The sequence below is a fragment of the Melospiza melodia genome, unplaced genomic scaffold (genome assembly GCF_035770615.1).
Source record: "Melospiza melodia melodia isolate bMelMel2 unplaced genomic scaffold, bMelMel2.pri scaffold_35, whole genome shotgun sequence".
NCBI lineage: Eukaryota > Metazoa > Chordata > Aves > Passeriformes > Passerellidae > Melospiza > Melospiza melodia.
The window spans coordinates 5,977,093-6,002,531 of record NW_026948670.1 but is presented as its reverse complement, the minus strand read 5'-3'; the positions used below and the strand labels follow the sequence as shown (position 1 = coordinate 6,002,531).

General features: G+C 40.6%; 1 pseudogene; it reads right to left on the bottom strand.

Annotated features, from left to right (window-relative positions):
• Positions 1-392: 392 nt before the first annotated feature.
• On the bottom strand, positions 393-22,771 carry LOC134434361 (synaptonemal complex protein 1-like; annotated as a pseudogene).
• Positions 22,772-25,439: the final 2,668 nt, after the last annotated feature.

Here is a 25,439-nt window from a genome sequence, read left to right as displayed (position 1 = left end):
GCACAGAGCTCTATTCTTAAGCTTTAACCTTCCTAATATCTTGCTAGATAAACTTTCTGCAGCTTAGAGAGCTATTCAGACAATTCACAATAGCTATTCAGCTATTCACACAGGCCATTGTTCTATTTGCCCTTGCTTTTTCTACAGTTTAAACAATTTTTCTGCTGACCTATCTCATGGCTGCGCTCTACTCACAGTTCTGCTGTCTCTGAGGCCTGCCTTTTGCAGCTTTCCCAAAAGCCTCTGATTCTATGGATTCCCACAGTAAATATCTGCATAGAGCCCTACAATATGCACTTTTCCCAACTCCGGAATCAGCAAGGTCCAAACCCCAGCAGAATCCTCCTCTTCCCCCAGAAAACCCTCCCGGAGCTGCCGCTTCCCCTCGGCGCTCACCTGCGGGACGCGGGGCAATGCGACGCTGCCGGGCCCAGCCGAGCTGCGGGCTCGCCGTGGAACCCCGCAATGCTCCTTGCCCTGCTGCTGCTCCTCCTCGGGCTGCTCCTCTTCGTGTTGCTCCTGTACCTGCTCCTCCCCTTCTCCTCTCTCTCCCCTTCCTCCCGCTCCAATGCCGGATCCCCCTTTCGCACCCCCTCTGCCCCACGGCCGCAGCAGCGCCGGCTCTGGGGTGTTGGGGAAGATGAAACAGGAAAGCCTTACAAATATGATTGTTTGGCAAAAGATTTTGAGAATATGGAAACTATAAGCGAGATTGAAATGAAAGCAAGCTTTGAGATCCCTCAGTTACTGAACAACGGGAAAATAACAGTGAGGCCGCTGAAAGTAATCCCCTTTTGATGAAACAATTCCCTCTGCTTGCAGGCAGGTCCCAGGGTCAGAGCAGCCTCTACAGAAGGGGTCCACAGAGGAGATTTTAGGGTTTAAAATGTAGCACTATATGGTAATGTAGTGATTCTTACAGACGGTATGGAAATGCTGTAGGATTTCTATATTGTACTAGATTAGTTAGTGAGAATCAGAATATTCAACACAGAAGAAGATTTATTGTATTGAAACGGGAACTTCGCTGTCTTAGCTCTTACCTCTCTTACTCTTGCTCTTACCTCTTGTCTCTTAGCTCTTGCCTTTGATGCTCTTACCCCTTTTACTCTCTCATGCTTTTACTCTCTTACCCTCTCATCCTCTCTCCCCCTCTCTTCTCTCGGGCCTGCTCTGAGCTGTGGCTGCAGCTCCCAGTAGGGCCCTGCACCCAGGCCCTTTGCAATAAACCCCAAATCCCAAAAGGTCCCTGCACGCAGGCCCTTTGCAATACAACCCCAAATCCCAGCAGGGCCCTGCACCCAGGCCCTTTGCAATAAACCCCAAATCCCAGCAGGGCCCTGCACCCAGGCCCTTTGCAATAAACCCCAAATCCCAGCAGGGCCCTGCACCCAGGCCCTTTGCAATAAACCCCAAATCTCATCAGGGCCCTGCACCCAGGCCCTCTGCAATAAACCCCAAGTTCCAAGACCTGGCTGCAGTGTTCTCTCATCTCCATGCGTCCCGACCGTGCTACCCCCATCAGTCCTACACTGGGACAGGGGGAGAAACCCCCACAGCCCCCAGCGATGGGCAGGGGGCTCAGGGCTCGGGGATTAAGATGTACTTGTAGTTTTGTTGTTATGTCTAGTCTCTGAAGCAGGGTTTGTCATTGTTGTGAAACCAAGATTTGTCAGGACCCAGGACATCCCTCTGGCTGTCCTGAGCAGCCCAGACTCCTGCCAGGGGGCTCAGAGACCCTGACACAGAGCCCAGGATGCCCCTGTGGTTTTGATTATGACCCATGGAGCAAGTTACCAACCTTCTATGAAGATCAGCAAGCCACAACAGTTTAGGTAGCATATTAGTGAAGCTATTACGGGGTGAAAAAGTAGATTTTGGGGTTTCTGGTATGGGGGGTTCTGGTATGGGGGTTCAGGGGGCAAGATGGAGGGAACTATGTGTGTCCAGCTTTCTCCTTCTTCTTCTGCTGTGATGGTGGCACTTACAGATTGGTTTAGAGTAGAAGCTCACTGTCTAACATAGATGATAGGTATTGGAAAGTAATTGTAAACATTGTACACATAGTTTGTAGTATAAAGACATAACACTGCCCCGGGAGAGGCAGAATGCCTCAGACTGTCCTGCTGAGCTGACCTTGGCAGGGCAGGAGAAAACTTTTTACAGATAAGATAAATGAAACAACCTTGAGACTGAGAAATGAAGAGCCCTGACTCCTTCTTCAAGCGCCGGGCTGGGAAAAGAGACTTTGGAACTTTTCTCGGGGTCACTCTGACCAGCCAGAGACCCTGACACAGAGTAATCAAGGATTAATACAGAAATAGATGTTCTGATCTATCCTTGCACTTCTGCAGGTCCTAGGAAGGCTGGTGGGTGATTTCTGTCTGTGTTCAAATATTTAAAGCAACAACAAATAGTCCCACACTTTATATTTCAGATAAAGAATTTAATGGCATCTTAACATTGTTTTCACAATTTTATAATGTGCGTATTTTACTCCTTGTGAAGCTGAAATCTTTTTAAATACAAGTAATTCTACTGAAATTTTAGAAGTTTCAAAACCATTTTAACATAATGAAAACAAAACAGTGTAAAAAGACAGGTCTAACAGCCATTAAAATGCAGGAAAAAGCAAGAGGACTTCAGGTAAAAGAACATTCATTTAACAGCTACATTTCTTCCACTAAGTATTTATGTGTTAAGAAAAACAGAGCAAATGTAAAAGAACAGAAGTTTTTAAAACCAGAGTTTATAATGCCAGAAACAGCTTTGAAACAACTTTCCATGTAGTTCATTTATTTCAAAATTTAAAATTGGCTCATTTTTGTCCCAACATTTTGAAGTATTAAACACACTGAATATGACAGAAAAAAGCAACAAATTCCTAACTCTGAGAGAAGAACAACTGTGCAAGCAATGCCACAGCACTGGGCGTTTCTGCATTTTAAGCAAAGAGCATTACAGCATCTTTAATTTTCCTTCTCCTGCCCATTTTGGAGAGTGCAGTCCAGCCCGCCTCATGCATCCTCCTCATGGTTTTGAGTTTCAGAGCAGAGCCTGGAGATTTCACGCTGCATGGAGCTGGGCTTTGGGAAGGAAAATAAAGCCATCCTTTAGTTTCTGTAAACAATCTGATTAACTGCTTGGTTTAATCTTAGGAAAGGCTAACATACCTTTTTTGGTGCTGTGGAATGTAATTGTGAAGCTTGTGGATAATCTTTGTACAAATTTTTAAACATTTCTTCTTCCGAGACTATGCTCTAATTAATTAAAAGTTGAAAGTTAAATTAAAAGTTACTTAGTCACACTATATTAAAAGTACTTTTTCCTTCTGCCTAAGGATATTAAATTATGAAAAAGAAAAGATGTCATTATGACGCAAAACAGTTGAATAAAAAGAATGTTAATTATGTACATACAACTACGATTCCAGAAAGAACCAATAAATTAAAAATATACACATAAATATTGGCTGGAATGTGGGAGCCCAAACTCTTTATTTCATTCTCAGCCCCAGCAGTGAACACAAAGAGCTGCTCAGCACATGATTTGTTCTCTGGCTCTTACCAGGAGGTCAGTGTGCACAGAGCTGTCTGACTCAGTGTCCAGCTGCACAAGCACTTTCTGCTTTTTCCTGCTGCTCTGCCCTGCAGGCAGGTTTGTGCTTCTTCCACTCTGCATTTTATCCACTGGAGGAGTCTTTATAACACATGTCTAGGAAAGAAAATGTTTCACTTTTTAGATTATATTTTATGGGGTAAGTATGGAATCTAAAGCCAAACTCAGGACTCAGTTTACAGTGTGAATGTCCAAGAATTTGATCCGAAGTGTTCAAGGTAATACCTTAAAACCCTTGGGAGAGCAGGGGTGAGAGGGCACAATCTAAATATTTAAAACAAAAGTTTCCTATTCAAAGTGGGGAGTCAGAACATGACACACTATCTGGAGGAGCAGACACAAACACACTGCTACCCCAAATGATTTTTAGAAACATTTGGAGTTTTTAGTGCCCAGAATAAGATCTGTTGCAGGTTGGGTGGCACTGCTACTGGTAAAAATTAAAAGCACACTGGAAGAGTTCCCAGAGAATGTCTGTGGTGGGAAAGACCCCAGAGCACAGCAGGAAAAGAAACTCTCTAAGCAAACTCAAAAAAGATTTTAGAAGTCACAGAGTGACTGAAGATCACATCTTTTGTCTCTCTGTGCTGTCGGTGGGCAAGAGGGAGGGATTGGGAAAAAAGGTGTTTTAAAGGTTTATTTTAATTCTCATTACTCACTTTTAATTCTATTAATAATAACTATTTTATACTATTTAAGTTTCAATCTGCTTTACCCTCAAAGTGTTTTTCCCCTAATCCTTATCTGAACTCAGTCCTTGAATTTTTCTTTCCCCTCCTCTGCTCAACTACAGCAGAGAAAAATGACTGAATGTTTTTTTTGTGTGTGTGCCTGCACTTAGCCAGTATAAAACCACTACACAAGGACATCAGCCCCTTCACTGAATTATTGACCATTGCAAAGTGCTCCTTACCAGGGCTCTTTCTGATGAGAACTGCTTTTGCTGTTTCATTTTATATACTTTTAACTCTGCATCTTTTTCTTCAACCATTTTATCATATTCATTCTGTGTTAAAAAAACCAAACCAACAACAAACTCAAAACATGTGACTAAATGTTACAATTACAGAGGTATCCAGTCTTAAAACATCATTTTTTTCAAACCAGGCCCTTAAGATTCAGAAAGAAAAGATCCATTGATGCTTCTGCAGAAACTGTAAAACAGGAAATGCTCAATTCAAGTATTATTTTGTGGACTGGCAGAGAGTGCTTTATTTCTGTGCAGCAATATGTGCTCAGCAGATATTAAGAGCCAGCTGTGCCATCTTTATTAATGTATCTGCTAAAGATATTGCAAAATGAGGAATAGAAAGGTAAACTAAACTGAAAAATATTGCATTCACATGGTATCAAAGGAAGCATGAATTTAAAAAAATCTAAAAATCCCAGAAGTTCAGATTAATGGAATTTATCTCCCAAAGGAATCTTTTCAAAATCTTCAAATGAATTTGATTTTAGATGATGCAAAGTCCAGCATGTATTCATCTTCCTTTTCCCAGACTCAGGCCTGTTTCTGCTTTTGAAAGGTCATTAACGTGGTGTCACAAGTTATAAACATGGTATTGACATGGTATCACCCATTGCAAACCACAGCAAGCAGGAAAATCTCTGACCTTGTGCTTTTCCATCAGTGCCATCATCTCAGTTATCTTGTGCTGACATCTGGCATCAGTTTCTCTCTGTATCATTGCAGTTTCCTCACAAAGCAACCTCATCTTTTCTACCTGTTAGTAATAAATTTCATTTCATTCATCAACATAACAATATATTTCTTTTAAATCTTAATTTCTTCTTCCCCCTGTGGGTGCAAAGTTTGCAGTCCCACTTGGGCTTCGTTTGCTTTTAAGATCCCTTTGCAATCCCTCATCTTTTCTGCAGATTGTTAAAATGGGCAAGATCAAAGGTACATCCATGGCAGGCAAGCTCACTGCAAACCAAAAGGCCATTTCAAGCACTCTGCCCTAACATTTCTTAGCATTGCCATCAAAAAATGTGTGGGCAGAAAAATCCTAATGTGGGAGAAGTTATAATCTAATGTAACTGGGCTGACTGCAACCAAGGGTAGAATTTCTTTGAATTATATCTTGAAAGAAAGAATTTTCAATGGAGTTCTGATTTTCAAAGACAAATTCAAATACTTCAACTTCAGCACCTAATGTACTAAAGCTTTGCTCACAGGCAAACACAACAAGTTCCATTTATGTTGATAAGACTGAAATATGAGCAAGGAGTCTGGCCAATAAAGCTTCATAAAAATATTTTACATTAAAAAAATTTAAATTGCAGTAAAAATTAACACCTCTCACCTCTTCACGAAGTTTATTTTCATTTACTTTTCTTGTTTCTATGTCTTTTTGATAGATGTCAACTTCTTCCTTATGTTGCTTGTTCATATTTTCCATCTCTAACTGCAATTTATTCACCTTTGGAGAATGCAGAATTGCTGCTGTTATTTGTTTAGGAATTACTATGTTGATGATTTTTTCTTACCTCTTATTTTTGAGCACAAACACTGTTACTTTTCAGGTATATGATTAAAGTGTTTCCTATTTAAAGTTCAGCTTTTTATTTAATAAAGAGTTGAACTTTGGCCTGAAGTGAGTTAGAAAATACTCAAAGGAACAATGGCAACAGCACAATGGGGAAGACTGCCCTAAGCAGTCACCCTAAATGCTCTGAATGCCTCAGAAAAAAACAAATGCAGATGGAGATTTTATTCCCTCTCTTGTAAATCTGTATCAGATTTTCACAGGTTTTATGGTACATTTTTCTCCCAGCAGTGCATTTTGATTACAGTTTTTCCTTTTAAGTTTATCATATGAATATCCTCAAAAAAGTCCACTTTGCTCCAAGTGCAGTACACAAAGCTGGACACAATATTCCCATCAGAGGGATTGCCACTGCAGAACACATTTAAAGAACAGCCTAAAAAGATATATATACACACACACACATATACATATATGTCTTTTAAATGCTTTTCTGTTACAATGAGGTTGCTGAACCCTGTTCAGTCCACTATCAACAAAAGAAAAAAAAGTAAAGGAACAGATTGGAAACACCATTAATTGCAATGTGAATCCATCTCTTAAATGTCCAATAGTCAGCGCCCAATGATTAAAAATGGAAGCATCTTCTAAAAACTATGAGCTCATTCTGGCAAAGTCTGTATCCCAGATCCAAACACCAGTTCAGAATGTATTTAATAAGTATTATCATTATTTACAGTGGGACTTAAAAACACTCACCTCGTCTTCTACATGATGTTATTTAAACCTACCTTCCCTTCATAAGTATTGCTTTTCTTGCTTTCTGCAGTAATTTTCTTCTTCAGCACCTTATTCTGTTGAAATTAAACAAAACAAGCACTGTATCTTAATAAATTAATAGAATTATGTCATGGTTTAACTGCATCAAGAAATTCCAGCTTTCATCGGGCAAATACCTCTCAGCTGTTGTGCAGCGAAGGTTCCAGAACAATTCTTCAAACAAATGAATGCTCAGCTAATTTCTGTGATAATTACTTCATGGCCTTAAGAAAGGCTCCTCCTGAGCAGCAGCAGGGAATAACAAATGAGGTGCAGAATGGGAATTAAAACTAAGATGCTGCTGACAGAAGGTGTGAAGATGTTCATGACCAAAACCACAAGTTATTTATTTTTACAGTGAAGTTACTACAGTTTGTGCCAGTGCAGAATTCTTTTCTACTAGTGGTAACTGAGGTACTCATTACAAGTACATAAATAACACTATGCACTAAATGAAAAAGAGCAGAAGTTTATTAAAGATATTATTTTTGTAATTGCTTTTTTCAAATTAAGGCTCATTTAACAAATTAAGTGATCCCTAAGATGACTCCCTAGTTTGCTCAGGGTTGGGATAAGAAAGGAGAATTTTTAAATTACATAGGTGTATCTAAAGACATCACAGCAGACACAAACCTGCTGAAAAGCAACCCAAACTATAATGTGTTTATGTATTTGTGACATTTAAAATCTCAACACACCTCCTGCTGCAACTCTTCAATGCATTTGGTTTTATTTTCTATCTGTTTCTTTAAATTATTCATCTGAAAGAGATATTTCAGACATGAATTAGTAAGTTCTACAAATGGCTCCCTATGTGAGCAATTCCTGTAAATGTTCTCAAACCTGCACTTGCACCAGTCTGGTTTGTTCCAATGGGACTGAAACACCAGCTGACATGTTAGAATAATCAGAGTTTTAGCCATAAAGTACCATAAGATGTTAATTAATAGCAGTGAACCAGTTCCTTAGTGGTTATAGAGTTAAGAAAGAAGAAGAAAAAAACCCAGGATCTTCACAATTTAAAAAATGCACTTGTATCAAGTTCCCTACATCCATGAAAAAATGAATTTTCCCAATTATTTTCTAGAATCTTCAATGGCTTTTCCTTTCTTGAAATTTCATTTTCAGTTCTCTTAACCTGAAATTAAATTGTAAATCTTTGACTTTTACAATGAAATTTTGAAATTTGCTAAAAACCCCAGGTTGCTTTGAACCAATAGAAAGAAAAGTAAAAATGTTTGAATCTATTTAAGCTCAAACTCACACTACATAAAAAAAGCTAATCCAGAGCCCATCCATCACTGAGTGGGTATATGAAAAAACAAAAGCAGGTTCTCTGTTTGCCTGAAAACAAACAAATAAATCTTTAATATTAAACTTCCAGCACAGAGTGAACATCCCAGTGACTGTGCTTGTCTTTTGAAATACCAGGGCTCACATGGGGACACACAATGGCACAGCTGGCAGCAGCTGGGAAAGAAGAAACCTCTGGCAGAGATCACATCCCCCAGGCAGAGCTTTGCAGAAAAAAACCCAACAAAGATTTTACATTGAATGCTGTCCTACAGGTTCTGTAAGATATTTTCATGACACAGGACATACATTTTCTTCTCTTTCATCCAGTGTACTTTTCATCTCTTCACCTGTCTTTGCCATTTTCTCCTTCAAAGACTCCAGTTCGTTTCTAAGTGCCAATATAACAAGCATTAGTAAATATTTCCTTATTGCCTTTAACTTATTTTCAGTACTTCTAATAAACCCATATTTTATTTTCCAAAAAAAGCTTCTAATATTGATGGGAACTTCATAACCTGCTCAACGAAAATGTTCTTAAAATGCAGCAACATGCCCAGTAAGTCAATATGTGAACTGTCCATACTTCTTTTAAGTAGGAAAAGATGTTCCAGGAACCCAAGGAAAATACATCCTGACCTGGACTATTGCAATGCAGCTGTGGAACATGGGAGCTGCCTGTCTGTTGAACTGGGGATACAGAGAGTAACTCTGAGCCAGTTTTGCCTTGTCACATTTAATCCATAACCTTCAGCTTCCATTTGAATTTCCTTCACACCTGAGATGTCTAATGCAAAACAAGACAGCTCCTACCGTGTACTACAAAATGATGGCAAACATTGTTCCTGCAGCAATTGGTATTTCTAATCTGAGAAAATTTCTACTTGGCCAACAGCAATTCTGAATAGTTTCTGTTTAGCTATGTAACCTAGAAAAACATTAATCAAAAAAATCCCAGAAAGCAGCATATGAACACAACCAATTATTTGAGTCTACTTCCTTAAACAATATCAAATATTATTAATATTTTTTTTACTTGCCTTAGCTGGCTATTTGCCTCTTCTAGATTTTCAACTAACTGCTTTGTATTTTCTTCTTCTTTCTTACTAACCTAAATAAAGACACATGTGTCAGCAAAGAAATAAAATTCAAAGTGACTTCTTAAAAAATTCAAAGACATCCAAAGCACACTGACCTGCCTTGTTCACAAGTGTAAATACGCTTCCTTTCCAATTCAAACACAAAAAATAGCTCAGGTACTCTACCAAGTCATGTTGCAGCTCATCATCTAATTTGTGAAACTGAGTCATTTGTCAAATTGATTATTGACTCAAATTGAGTCCTTTCAAGAAAGCTGGAAGTTTACAACTTGCCTCTTGTTGTTCTTGCAGCTTCTGGAGATCTGCAGACACAGCATTTTTCTCTTGTGCTGTTTGTTCTTTCTCTAGTGAAAGCTTACTGAGATACACTGTTAGCTGTTCATTCTTTAACCTAATTTAAAACAAATGGCCAAGAGGAATAAGAGGATGCATTTTGGAATCTCCTTTTAAATAAACATACCCATTATCAAGTGTTATTCCATGCTGAAAGAAGTCCAGGTCTTTATCTACAAATATAAGCTTTGCAGCAGAGCCAGAGAGAGATGTAAAAAGGTGACAGAAGAAGGAAAGAAAATCAAAGTCAACTTTTATATAAATATAATGGTTAGTGAAGATGATGTAGTTCAAAGCAAGATTAGCAATGAATTCAGAAACTTTCTCTTCTTGTTAAATAAGTCAGAGAGATATGGAACAACTACATATGCCATAGAACACATGCAAATAGAGAAAGTGGAATTTAGAAATGTAAGTATATAATTAATGGCATATATGTGGTTCAAAACAATCATAGTTCATTTCACTGTGGATTAAAGCAACTTCTATATTACACCAAAACTAATTCAATATTATATTTTCAAAATGGTCATATGCCTCTTGTTCCAGATCTGCTTTCAGAGTCACAAGCTGCTTTAAATAATCTTGTTCCTTCTCAGCTGTACATGTCAGCTGTGCTTTCAAATCCTGCAATTCTTTCTGCAAAATGAAAAGGAAGAGTTTTGAGTATCCATGTGCAAACTCCAACTGCTGGAGGTTTTTAGACGTGAGCTAAGAGCACAAGGCTTTCAGAAGAACCCAACAACATCCATGCCATGGATTATCCAGATTGGATCTTTCCAGTCTCTGCTGGGATCTGGAAGTGGTGTGAGACAGTGGACTGTGACACCGGGGCTGCTCATGTCTGTCCCCTGCTGTGAGTTTCATTACCTGGGCTGCACAATTAGGGTGGGACCCTGCTCTGGGTGCTGTTTCTTATGTATAAACTTGTATCCAAGTCATGATGTGTAACTTCACTGTTTCTAAAAACATGTTACTATTGCCCTGCTTCAGACCTCTCTCATCTGGAGAGCATTTTCATTTCTCTCTCCACATTTTTCTCTCTCTGCATATTTTCTACAGTAGCCTCAAGATTCTTCTTCAATAAAACTCCTCCAATTTACCCATTTTAGAAAATGAGTGAAACTCAGTTCAGAACACTCAATGCACAGATTATAACAACAAGCAGACACAGTAAAATGCACACATGATTTCAGACTATCTTAACTTTAGTTGATATGGATTCTTGTTAGGCTTGTAAATATAAAATCATAATGAAAATAAACCTCTGTTATGAGTGTATTTCATATAGCTTAGACTTCTGTGACAGAAAATGGGCCTGTGTCACAGCACAGCAGGGTTCACAGAGGGAGTGGCATTTATATCCAGAGGGAGTGACATTTGAATGGGCATGAACAAAGACGGAAATAACCAAAAACCTTGATAAGGAAAACCAAAAACATGGGAGACAAGAAAAACCAAAAGCACAGGAGACAAGAAAAACAGAGGCAATGAAGAAGTTCTTCAAAGAAAACACTGAAATTGTGTGTGAGAAAGTTTAGTAGAAATGTTCAGGTAGACTGGATGGAGTTTATTTATGGCATTTAAGATACTTACAAAGCAAGAGGAATTTCATATGAAGAGCGAATGCCATGAGATTAATAAAATGAACATTTACCAGAGTTTCTGACAGCTCTTCAAGTTGCACTTCTTTATCACATTTTACTTTAGTCATCTCTTCTACAGCACATGAAATGTAAAATTATTGGAACAGAAATGATTTTTCATATTTAGCAGGCAATATAAAACACTTACCCTTTTGCAATACCCAGTTCTCAAAACTTGTTGAATTAAGTTAAGAAAATGAAAAGCTAATTTATGACTTAATCTAAATGTAGACTTGAGGAAATGATTCAGACATTAGCAAATCTATATCTGAAGAGAAACTAAATATTTATCTTAAAAAAAATTTACAGCCTATTATGTTTTCCACAAATATAGCTTCAAATAAACCATGGACTGTAAGACTAGAGTATTCTCCAAGTATTGATGCACCTGCATTGTTCCAGAAAAAAAATCTGAACTGCTGAAGGTATCAGATGGATATGCTGAGAAGGGAAACCAGTTGTTACTAACTTCCAGATGGTTTCTATGTGCACATCCACAATTCTGGTATTTTTTGCAAGTTCTCAACGGCAAGACAGAGCTCTTACTCTGGGGACTAAGGAGCGCATCCCTAGAAACCACAGGATGTCAAATTGATGATATTTAAAGACAATCCCTGCCAGCATCATTCCACTTCCAGCATGGGGAGGGTCACAGAAACCTCCATGGGAGGGTTTCATCTCTGCTGCAGAAGTCACTCCTGGCACCTGCAGTGCTGCTGCTCTGAGCTGCAAACCAAAATGACCTCCAGAAGAATTTATGCATGAATGGCCTGACTATGGGAGCTGTGCACAGCACTGCCCTGTGGCTGCTGCCAGCACCAATGAGCCCCAAAGAAAAGGGTTCAGCCGAGTAAAAATAAATCCAGGCCTTCCTGACAGGTACAGGTACTGTAAAATCACTTCCCAACTACCAGAGACAGTCCATTTCCAGAAAAGAGCAAAAAACATTTTTATTACTGCCCAGCTCATTTTCTGCCTTTCTACAAGCCTTACCCAGTTCAGCAGATTTATTCTGGAGCTCCAAGGTAAGCAGCTTTGAATCATCTTCAGATTTCTTTAATCTAAGGAAATGGTAAATTAAAAACCCCAAATGTAGAGTACAAAGCACTGCATTTGAAACTTCAAGGACAATAAGACAAAGTCTTACCACAAGCACTTTAAGAACATTTACCTTTCACCAGGCAGATGAGATATCTGCCTGCAATACATATCAAATTTCACTTGTACAACCTCAGAACAGCAGACATAAAAGTAAACAAATATATACCTACCTTTAAGAAATCTGTATTTCTTAAAGACAGAATTATGAAAGTTGAAGGGGACAAAAATTTACTTTTTATACAGTATCAACTATCACAAACAAAAAAAAATTACATTAAGTTCTCTGCATTTAGACCACTGTGTGAAAGAAACCTCCAAATTTCAGCTTCATTTCCAGTTGTTCTTGATTTTGTCATAGACTGCAACCTGTAAGATCACTCCTGGAATTTAAACTCATTCATTTGCCTATTTTGCAAACTTTTCAAATTGGCAACAGAAGTCTCAAACTCCTCTGTCAGGGCTGCAAGCAAAGCCTTCAGTTTTTTACATTCTTCCTCCTGCTCTTCCTTTTATCCAGTGACCTGAATTAATGTTTTCACTGTAGTCTGGAATTCAGTTTCCAAGTTCTTCTGAGCAACCTTCAAGACATGATATCATTTCTAAACATCTTTTGCAACAAACAGCTACAGCTGTTTCATGTCCAAAGTATCCATAATTATTTATGCAAATACTCATCTAATCTATTTCTACTGTAAAACTACAAGCAAGGGGTACCTCTGCCTTTTGCAATGAAATTTTAGCCTCTTCCAGCTCTGCCCTCAAATGTTCTTTACTGCCCTGGGATCCCTTTAACATTTCTTCATTATGTACTAAACAAAAAAAGATGTTTATATTTTAAAAAATAGGATATTTACTAAAAAATGCTGTTAAAAGTGGAAAATTACATACATTTAAAGAATGTAACAAAGACCAATGGTACTGACATCATATACTATAAAATAATATATAAAATTTGAATATAGATGGCTTAAAAGTATTGGCAATCAAGTTCTGAAAAGTAAGTTCCCTCAGTGTCATCTGCCTGACTGTACATTTGCAAAACTGAAGCAACATATTTTTCCCTTGTAATTTTCAAAAGCTCTCACTGCTTGACTCACCCTAAAAACTGCCCTGCCAGTCCTGCTCCCACATGAGCAGCTCCTGTTCCAAACAAAAATAAGGCCTTCACGACCCCAAAATTCTGCTGCCAACCAGCAACAGAATAAGACTATCATGGCCCTGTTTCCTATGCTTCTATAAACAATTACATATAATAAATAAATATTCATAAACAACTACATTGAAATTCTATAAACAATTACATTTAAACACAGCAGGCAGAACTCTTACATTTTGCTTCCATTAAGTCAGCAATCTTATTTTGTGATGTCTGCAGCTGAGCCTCGATGTCTTTTATGACATCATCTTTTTCATCTCTCTGTATGGTAAGAGCTGAAATCTAGAAAAATGCAAGAAGTATCATCATTAAGTCTGGAAAAGGGACAGATATTAATTTTCATTTGTATCCAGGTATAATAAGCAGCCATTTTGCTGTCATTCAAGTTAGATTAGACAGATAGATAGACAAACAGAGATAGATGATAGATAGATAGATAGATAGATAGATAGATAGATAGATAGATAGATAGATAGATAGATAGATAGACAGAAAGACAGACAGACAGAAAGACAGATAGATAATATTTGTTTAGATATAATCTTAGCCAAATATTGATCAAGTCACATAACTCTAAACAAAAAAGTTCTCCAATTCAAAATCAAACCATAAATTCCAGGAGACTAAAGGTACTGAAACACCACTAAACTTAGCGGAATTTGACTTAAATGCAGCTTCAGATGTTATTTTGTCTTTTTTACTAATACCCAGAAACACTTCTTGGCTCTTGCATTGCCCCTTTAGGCACAAATAAAGCTCTACATGTTAGATGGTAAAATGAGCAAACCTGCTTTTCCTTTTGACTGACTTCCAGTTTGCAGTCTTTCTCAAACTTGTCCACTTTTTTTGCTTCTTCTTTTACTTTGGAGATACAGTAACATCCATAGTTAACATTCTAGCTGAAATATACTCCAAGTTCAATATAACTTCCACTTTAAGACTGCTTGGAATTGTACAGCTGTACCATTTGTTTCCCAAGAGTAATTGCTGAGGCAATGTTTGATTTTATAATCAAAATACAAACAGAAAAGAGCATGTGAGAATGAAACAGGAACATACCAGGCTATACACACAGAGAGAGAGCATTTAGCTAAAGTTTCTGTAGCTATACACTAGTGCATTGTCATTTAAATAAACAAACTATGGGAAGTAAGTATTGATCTTTAGACTGTACTTCACAGACAAAACTTCAATTTTGAGTGACTGTTTGAGAAATAAAGTTCCAGCTTTGGCCCAGTGGAACAGCAACAGAAAGGGCCAGGCAGTGACCAAAGGCAGCATGAATAAAAGAAGGGTCCCAGTGTCTCAGTGTGAGCTGCTCACCATTCCAGCACTTCACATCTGGCTGCCCTGACACTGCATGTGTAACACAAGCTATGAAGTACAAAACTGAGCCAGCTGCATAAACTCAATAAACAGAATTCTCACATTTGAAACTCATTTCCAATCTGTCGTTCTCTGCTTGCACACGAAGCTCTTCAAATGCCACTGTCATTCTCTAAAAACAAAATTTAATATTTGAAGTTCAATACTGGAAACCCTGGAACTTCTCCAGGGGCTGCTGCCCACCTCAGCCATTCTAAGGAACCAGCAGGGAGATGAAACAGAGCCCAGAAAGAAGCCAGAAGTTGTGGCAGTGACCCAGCACTAAGCACACATCACCCAGATCACAGGATCTACATCCCACACACTGGCTGCACCTTCTCCATTGAATGTGTTTGATAGAACACAAAAATAATTCTTGAAAAGGGATTGAAAACCCAACTTCCTGCATCACACATGACATGATACCCACACAGGATGGATAAAAACAGTATCCCAACATAAACATGGAACTCAGCTCAGCTCACATAACTCACATTCCTTTCATCGAGCTTGGTAACTTACTTCTATGTTGCTGTGAAGTTCCTCATACAATTGTATTGTTGCTTCCTTTTCCTGTTCATCTATCAAAGCAAGAACATATGAGAAAGTTTTTCTTTTGAACAAGAATGCCAGCTGCCCAAGTCATTATACTTAATCAGCAAAATGAATTCAAAAAGGAATTCTCAGCTCCATTCTTATTAAATAAGTCATTATGAAACATGGTGCCAGAAGTTACAGAATCTAGGGAAAATATGTATTTCATTGAAACACTGAGCAAGCTCAGCTTTTAAATTTCCTTCCTAAGATATTTTTTTCTGTGAAAAGTGTAATTCTAGATCAGTTTACGTGACCATATTAATTATTATGGTATTAATGCTGTTTAATAATAATGTATCACAACTGTTAGTAGTTATAAACTGTAATCTAGGGTTTAGCACGGAATTTCTTCCTATCCGCAGATACCTATAACCACAGAGCTGTCATTATAAAATTGCAACACTCCATGTCCATATTTTCCTTCTTTCCTTTCACTTTTGTAATTGATACTCTTTTTTCCTAAGAAAACAATTTAAAAGAGAACAGTAAAAGAAACAGCTATCAAAAAAGAACAGTACATCTATATACAATTGTTTCTAGAATTAAGGCTAAAAAGAATAGACATTTCTTAGTATCCAGGATCAAGTTAGTAAAATTCTAATTATCATAATAACAATTCAAAATTGCATATAAAGTAGAATTTCCAATCAAGAACATATTTAAAACCTCAAGAATTTAAACTTCAATAAGTTATCCAACTGACTTGGCTTGTTGAGTTTCATGAGAAGAATTCCAGTTACTCATTACACCTTGGGGTTCAGACCCTTTTTCCCCATAAATGTGTATGGCTGAAAACAGGAAATGTCAGCTCTGGAAATCCCAGAGTGCTGGGAATTCAGAGTAGATTCTACTGCCTAAAACCAGGCATGAAGTGTCACTTCTCATGTCTGAATATATTCCCAGAGTGTGGCTGGGACTGCAAAGCTTCAATGGGCTGGGCAGCCTTGGGGAGCCCTGCCCTGCTCTGCAGTGGCTCCAGTGCCAGTCGGGGCTGTGGGCACTGCCTCAAACCTGGAGCACTGTTTGGGCACCCAAAGAGCTCCCAGGCTGGCAACCTTGCAGCAAGCAATTTCACAGCCTTCAAAAGCCCTCTGCATTTAGCACTACAAACCACAAGTCTGTTAGACCTGGGGCTTCATTTCCAATTTTGTGAGCCACTTAAAATTCACTTTTCACTCTGAGAGCCACATCCAGTCAATCTCAGCTGGAGAACTTTTCTGAACAGCACGAGAATTTCTTCTTCTTGCTTCTGTTTGTGAATTTAGAGCAAGCTAGAAGCACATTTACTCTGATAAATAAAAACTAAAAAAGCATTTACATTTGCTGGTCTTCTCTGTGAGTACAGGTTTCCTTGAGCAGATTACACAGATGCCTCAAAGCAGCAGCTCTAAAGGAGGGAAAAATATCATGTTTGCACAGGAGTGCACAGTGCTTTGTTTACCTAAGGAGTAACAATGGAAATGACCTTCAAACTTTAACAGCTGCATAAAACTGCCCACATGGAAACTGATTATTTCCACCACAAAAATATATCCTTGGTTCTATTACTTACTCTTTCAAGATCTTTATTGTCACATATCTCATCTTCCAGTTTCAAATGGAGTTTTTCATTTTCAAACTGATTTCATAGGGAACAAATGCAAAAAGACGTTATTGAAAAATATATTAGAAATGCACTTTGACTTCTCAAATCCCTCATGAAAAAGTCATTTGGGGCATCAGTAGACAGAAATCTGTTTTATCTGGTATTACATGCTGAGTCATCTTTTGCATGAAAGATGTAATAATTAATGAACAATAATTTACCAGCAAATGAGACACTGACAGGTATATTCTTCATACACACCCTCACACAGGACAGGTGCTTGCAACTTCTCAAAATAATCATTTTCTCAAGGCACAAACCAAACTGCAACAGTCTTTAATATTTAATTGTATCAATAATAGTGTCATACTGAATCAGGAAGCACTGAACTTCATCTATTCAATGTACACTATACAATACTGGCCTGCAGTCCTTGAATGGCTTTATTCTGTGCTTCAATAATCTTTCTGTTCTCTTGGAGTTTTCTTTCTTTCTGGTTTAGTTCAGTTTCCACAGTCAGTTTCCACTGCTTGATCTTCTCAGCCTCTTTGTAGAGTTTTGAGAACAATTAATTCATTGTTTCTGGATTCTAATAAAACAGGTTCCACAATTTAATCTCGAATACTATCTAATTAATAAGATATAATATGTAATTAATACTGTTGTAGATAATGTATTTATCTCTTAGAAACATCACAAGAGTAATATTTTTCTACAGATGGTGATATAAGCTTAGATATGATCAGGAGCCCAAGTTTAAATCTTTGTGCCTCCTCTGTGTATGTATCAAAAGGCATTACAGAGCACATAGGAGAAACAATGAAATATCCCAAACCCCCTTCAGACATCACCAAATATATGGGCTTAAAGACACAGATAACTGCAGTCCACCAAAATCAATAAATGTTTTGCCAGAATTATCAGTGAAGCCAAAATTCCTTCTAGCAGGCTCTTCACACATTTCTGTCCTCTCCTTCTGACAGACACTGCTGAGTTAAGTAAAAGCAGCTTCAGAGACTTTGCCCAGGAGTATCTGTGATATTGCCATGGACACACACAGAATCACAGAATCACAGAATAATGAGGTTGGAAGAGACCTCTCAGATCATCGAGTCCAACCTATGCCCTGACACCTCAACTGCAGCACCAAGTGCCATGTCCAGGCTTTTTTAAACACATACAGAGATGGAGATTCTAGCACCTCCCTGGGAAGAGCATTCCAGTGCTTCATTATTCCTTTGGTGAAAATTTTTTCCCTAACATCCAACCTATCCCTTCCCTGCTGTAGCTTGAGACTGTGTCCTCTGGTTCTGTCAGTGCTGCCCAGTGGAAGAGACCAACCCCACCTGGCTCCAACCTCCCTGCAGGAAGCTGCAGAGAGCAATAAGGTCACCCCTGAGCCTCCTCTTCTCCAGGCTAAACAGCCCCAGCTCCTTCAAACGTTCCTCACAGGGCTTGTGTTCCAAACCCCTTACCAGCCTTGCTGCCCTCCTCTGGATGTGCTCCAGCATCTCAACGTCCTTCCTAAGCTGAGGGCCCAGAGCTGGACACAGCACTCAAGGTGCAGCCTCAGCAGTGCCCATACAGGGGCAGAGTGAGCTCCCTGCTCCTGCTGGCCACACCATTCCTGATCCAGGCCAGGAGCCATTGGCCTTCTTGGCCACCAGGGCACACTGCTGCCTCATGTTCAACCGGCTGTCACCAGCACCCCCAGGGCCCTTTCTGCCTGAGCACTGTCCAGACACACTGTCCCCAGCTTGGAACGTTGTAGGGGACTTCTGTGGCCAAAATGTGGAACTCAGCTCTTGGACTGATTAAACTTCATGCTGCTGAACTCTGCCCATCCATCCCACTGATCTAAGTCTCTCTGCAGAGCCCTCCTTCCTTCCAATAGATCAACACAAGCTCCCAGCTTAGTGTCCTCTGCAAATTTACTGATGAAGGACTCAATGCCCTCACCCATGTCGCCTATAAAAATATTGAACAGAACTGGTCCCAGTACAGCCCTGAGGGACAGCACTGGTGCCTGGCTGCCAGCTGGATGCAGCACCATTCACCATCACTCTCTGGGCCCATGAAGCCAGTTCTGAGCCCAGCACAGAGTGCTCCTGTCCCAGCCCTGGCTGCAGCTTCTCCAGGAGTGTGCTGTGGGAGACAGTGCCAAAGGCCTTGCTGGAGCCCAGATACACAACACCCACAGCCTTTCCTGCATGCACCAGGCAGTCACCTGCTCACAGACGGAGCCCAGGTTGGTCAGACATGACCCACCCTTGGTAAAGCCCTGCTGCCTGGGTCTGATAGCCTGGCCATGATGGGAGTGCAGTGTGATAGCACTCACTATGAACTGCTCCATTATCTCACCTGGCACTGAGTCCAGGCTGACTGGCCTGGAATTACCAGGATCCTCCTTCCTACCTTTTCTGTACATGGGTGTCACACTGGCCAGTGTCCAATCATCTGGAACCTCACAGTGAGCCACAACTCCTGATGAAGAGAGGCTTGGCAAGCTCATCTGCCAGCTCCCTCATCACCCTGGCATGGATCCCATCTGGACCCATGGGTTTATAAATACCCAAGTGTCCCAGCAGTTCTCTGCTCACACATGGAGCAAGAAGGAAAACCACCACCCTTGGCACCCTTGTGCTCTTAGAACACCTTGAAAGTTCCCTACAAGCAGTGCTGGGCCAGTGGTTGAGGCAGGGAGAGCAACACACAAGCCCCAAGGGCCCTTTGGTTCACTTACAACAGCCCCAAACAACATCCTTGTTCTGGCTGCACCACAGTTTTTTTACAGTCCTGATGGTACTTTAATAGCTTAGGATTTAAAAAATCTAAAAATTGTCAGGGATATGAAAATCAGCAGAGAGAGCACAAGAAATGTGTTTTATTTTGTGCTAGCAAACAGTGTTTTGTAGCTGCAAAGTACAGAAGCTATTGCAAAAAAACTGAGCTGTACTGAGTTGTGCTAAAGCAGAGATCTGCTGGTAGAGACACTGTGAAAAGAACCCAGTACTTGAGGAAACTACTGAATTCATTGTTTTACAGATAAAATAAAGCCAGACAAGGCAATTGGGATAATCCACTTCAGTTTTCCAAAGAATACTCTGACTTCAACCCTTCTGCCCCTCAACAGAATATTCAGAACCAGTTCCACAAGGATATTTAAGTGTTTAAATCTTACTCTAATTAAAGCTCATAGGCTTTGCAGACACTTCAAACAAAGAAAAAAACAACAACAATATTGCAATCACCTTAATTTTTAAAGATTAATTTCCAGGCATGATCACTAAATCACAAGTATCTCCTCTAAGTGATTCAGCTTTAAACAGGAGACAGAAAACATTATTCCCTTCTGACTACTTCCTTTAGCCCTCAAATATCTACTGAATAATGCTTTAGGCACTGTTTGGGAACAAATTCAAAAGACCCCAAGGAATGAGATGTGCAGAGCTGATACTTAGCTGACCTCTTCATCTACTTCAGAGCAAAGTTTCACTTGCTGTCAAATTGTATCTGAAACATGAAGAGATTTTGATCAATTTATTTCTAAAAAAAGTAACAGTGAAACTGTATTTAACAGTTACAGATATGAAACTGTGGGACTACTCATGAAAATTAAAACTTGACAATATATACAAATCTAAAGAAGGTGCATGGCAAATATTCCAATCGTACTTGAATCAGTGATTTCGCCACGGCTCAACACATCGAATGGCAACTTAAAGTCATCATCTGAGCGCCTGTTAAAACCCTGCACAAATTTATGAATTTTTAGTTTCTTAGTTTCTTATGTGTAAATTTGTAAAGAGGAATTATAAAATCCTGGGGAAAAAAATCCCTACAGATGATGTGAAAATAGAATTGTCATTAATAAAACAGCTGCCTACAATTTTCAAAGCCCAGGGGATTGGTAATGGCTTTGGAACTCACTTCTTACTTCCCAGTGGTTGATCAAACTGTTGGTGTCCTGCAGTTTGATTTACAGACTGTGGCCAAAGGGGAGCTTTCAATGCAGGGAACTCAGCAGCTCCTGCCTGTCTGGGCATTGCTGCATGGCAAAGGACTCAAGGAGATAAATTACTTTTTTGAAGACCAGTAGTTGATATTTCTTTGCTTTACTTCCAAGGGCACTTCTAAACCATATCTGATTATGTTTCAGCATGAAAATACCCTTTTACAAGGTTTTTAAGTCACAGAAGTTCATCCTGTAAACAGTTAACTCATCTGCTGTCAGAATATCTCATCCCTAATCTCAAAATATTTCATTAGGAGCTTCGACATGAAAAAATAACTTGTTGAATTCCCATAACTCAGCATGGGGACAGAACATTTTCACTGCACACCTGATCCGATGAGACCAAGACACCAATGCCAGTGTGAGCATCTGAGTGGGGCCTGTGGGAATCCATAAAATCAGAAGGGTTTGGGAAAGCTGCAAAAGGCAGGCCTCAGAGAGAGCAGAACTGTGATTAGAGCCAAGCAGAAGCCATGAGATAGGTCAGCAGAAAAATTATGTAAAAAGTAGAAAAGCAAGGACAAATAGAACAATGGTCTGTGTATTAACGCTTGGCTAGAACAACTCCCTAAGTTACGGAAAAGTTCATCTAGCAAGGTATTAGGAAGTTTTAAGCTTAATAATGGAGCTCTGTGCATTGTGTTTTAAGGCTTACAAGCAGGTATTGTATTCAAAATAAGCAAGCATTGTTTTAACCAAAGGTATGTGTGCTTATAGTGGTTGGATAGAATTACTGTCAGTGTGCTTTTGCTTTGTGTGATTGGTCAAAAAACTTTTCAAGTAAGTTGTACCATTAAGTTCTTGGTCGGCTGCCTGGGATGTGAGCTGCTGGCATCTTCCCATTGTCATAACCATGTAATGAGACTGATGCTGGAAAATAAAACAGCTCAAGGCAGTTCCTCAGCAGTCCTGTCCCGTTGGTGATTTGTTAAGAGACCCTGGCCAGCGATAGAGCCCTGCTTGCTCTCTGGGCTGAATTACCCACAGCAAACGTAGACTTACAGCACAGAGCGGATGCTCCAGAAGATTATTCCCTTCAGTTTTGATAGAAAACAACAACAAAAGTCTTTAAAATTCAAACCGAAGATGTCTGTGCGTACGCCACTCAAGGCACACGCACAGAAATGAGTCGAGTGCAGGAGCCGTCCCGGCCTATGCAGGGGCAGGTGTGTGTCTGCTCCAGCTCGGGACAAGGGGACAGGTGTGTGTGTGTGTGCTCCAGCCCGGGGCTCTTTGGGGGCAAGGAGCAGGTGTGTGCGTGCTCCAGCCCGGGGCTGTGCCCATGCAAGGGGCAAGTGTGTGTGTGCTCCAGCCTGGGGCAAGGGGCAGGTGTGTGTGTGCTCCAGCTCGGGGCTGTGCCCATGCAAGGGGCAGGTGTGTGTGTGCTCCAGCCCGGGGCTCTGCCGGGGCACTCCCCGGGCCCAGCACTGTCCCCGTGTCCCCGGGGAAGGGCCCTGCCCTTTACCCCCGTCCCCTCCTCAGCCGCGGCCTCCAGAGCAGCACAGCCCGAGGAGGCGGCTGGGGTCGGGGTGTGCGATATGGGCTGCCCTCAGCGGCCCCGCGGCCGAGCGCTCACCTGGGATGTGCCCGCAGACACCTGCCCAGCACTCAGGCGCGGCGGCATGAACAATTTAAAGCGGTTTTCCTTCTCCATGGCTCCGATAAAAGGGCAGCCGGGGCAGCCCCAGCTCCCGGCAGCCGCTGAGGGCGAGCGCGAAGGGCGGGAAGTGGCAGCGGCCCCTCAGCGCGGGAGAGCTCTGAGGGGAAGGGAGGGGTCCCGCCTGTGCAGGGAATAACTGGGGGAGCCCAGTCCTCCCGTGGGAAAAATGTGTGTTTTATGATTGCCTTTTCGCAAATATTAAAATGAATATTATATGTGTTGTGTCAGAAAGTTATGCTGTATTAATTTTCTTAAGTAGTGTGTTAAATCTAGTTTTAGGGTATAACATAATGTTAAAATAAAAACTATGCTATGTGAGATACTTTTTTTAAAGAAAGGACTCGCAACGAGATAGCGGCCACAGGACACCTAAATCTTTCAGAGAAAGAGAATTTATTGCTCTCTTATCAGAAGAAACGAACTTCTTCCTGCCTGCTCTGCCATGAAGACGCCGTCAGGATTCAGAGGAAGAAGCTGACATTGATCAGACAGAATCCTGTGTTTGAATGGAATTTATGCATCGTGTATGAGGGGTATGAATATGCAACAGGCTGTTGTTTTTAAGGGTTAACCCTCTGTTAATGTGTGTCCTTTTTCAGGCTTATGCTGCCCAGAAGAAGTTACCCAGACGTCTGTAACTCTTTGTTTCTATTATCTCATATTGTCCTAATTCAAATTGTCCAAATTATTAATACTCTAAGTATAAAAGTATCTTACGTAGCATAGTTTCTATTTTAACATTATATTATAACCTAAAACTAGATTTAACACACTACTGAAGAAAATTAGTACAACATAACTGTCTAACACAACACATATAATATTCATTTTAATATTTGTGAAAAGCCAGTCATACAATATGCATTTTTCACACAGGTAATGCAGGCCCTGGAGGCATCTCCTGAACTGGCACAGCCCCAGCAGATGGCATCGGTGAGGAGGGGGCTGCTGGGGGTCAGTTTGGAGTAACTGTGCTGTCCTAGGGTGACATTAGGATGCTTGTATCCCTAGCTGTCTGTTCTGTTTGTGCTGGATATTATGTTCTGTGCCTTCAAGACTGGCTCTGAAGAGCGAAGTTTTGTTTTGGTTTTGTTATCAGCTGCTCCCCCATGGCTGGCGGGACACAGAGACAGGGCAGTACATGGTGCTGCTTTGGCTTTTTGTTTGGCTTTTTGCTTTGCTTTTGCTTTTGTTTCTGCTCATTAGTTAGTTTAGTTAAGCAGTCTGAATTTTTGCCTGGACTGTTTTTCTTTCCCTTTTTTGGAACCACTCAAGCCTGCTCTGGACTGGGACCTGGGAAACACCGAGAGTTTGCACCTTGTGGCTGCAGCAGCTGCCCCAGCACCGGAGGGACTGATAACAGAGCGACCACTCCCAAGAGAGACTTTCTGAATTTGTCATCTTTTTCAGAGTGGTGAAAGAGTGTTGTCCCCTGGTATTGTTCATTTTGTGTCCTGGGGGTGCTTTGCCTGTTAAATAAACAGGTTCTTTCCACTTCTCCCCAAGGAATCCTTCCCAACCCGGTTGGGGAGAGGGGCTGTGTGGGTTTCCTTTCTGGAGGGGCCCCTTTGGAGGTTTTCTCCCAAATTTGCCCTAAACCAGGACAAAATTTGGTGCCCAACGCATGGGGCTTGAGAGAGAGTGGAAAAACCCCTGGTCTGACTGCATTTTGGTTGCCATTACTCTGTGTTGGTATCAAGCAGTTAATGGCCATGTTTTCTGAATTCATAATGTCTCTCGGGGTGGAGGCTTGCATGCATTTCTGGTCCCCAGGTGCGGAGGATCATTGACGGGACATCACACAATGATCAATATGATCAAGTGAAGCCAATTTATTACAAAAAGCAAGCCATTTTTATACTGTTCTCTATTGTTCACACCTCAAGCTAATGCATGATTGGTTAAATCCTTTTTACGCATGCATTTTGACAGTTAATTTTAGTTAGTCTTTCTTCTTCGTGCATCTTGCTGCAGGTTTTCTTGTGTGCCTTTGCATCCTGAACCGTCGCTGCTGAGCATGTTCTTCTCCTTTTGTGTCCTTTAAGGGCATAGAGACCTTACTCAGTTTCTATGAAGGCTGGATTGTGCACATGTTGCATATGTCCATTGTCCTGCAAAAAACCCTCAGCACTTCTCCCAATGCTTTCTTGTCATTGAAGTGCCCTTCAGCTGACTGGTTTCATGCTTCAAGCTTCAGGGAATTGCCTAATATTTCTGAAGCTCAAATAAATATCATATTAGTCAACATCTTAATTGTGTTTATATCTCACAGAATTACCTTTTCTTTTGTCTTTGTCTGAAACTGTTGCTGTACGGAAATCTCTGGGGGATGGTGGACATATGGTTTTGGGACATCCCAGAGCACTTGGACCTGGGCTCTGCACAGGAGAGCTCTTCATCCCCTTTCTCTCTTTTCCTCCCTCTGGGCATGGAGGGAGCTCCTGACTTCAGCCTGTGACTCATGTGTGCAAAGAGCAAATCTGGGCAGAATTGGGGCAGGGAGGGTTTGGGGAGACCTTGGGATCTGTGCTGGGCACAGAAGGTGTTTTCCATTGCTCTGAGGCTGTCTGCAGTGGAAAGTGGATTTAATATCCAGCAGAGGAATGACTGTTGCATTTGATGGAGCTGTGCCTTCCCTTGGCTTTGTTGGCTGACAAGAAAT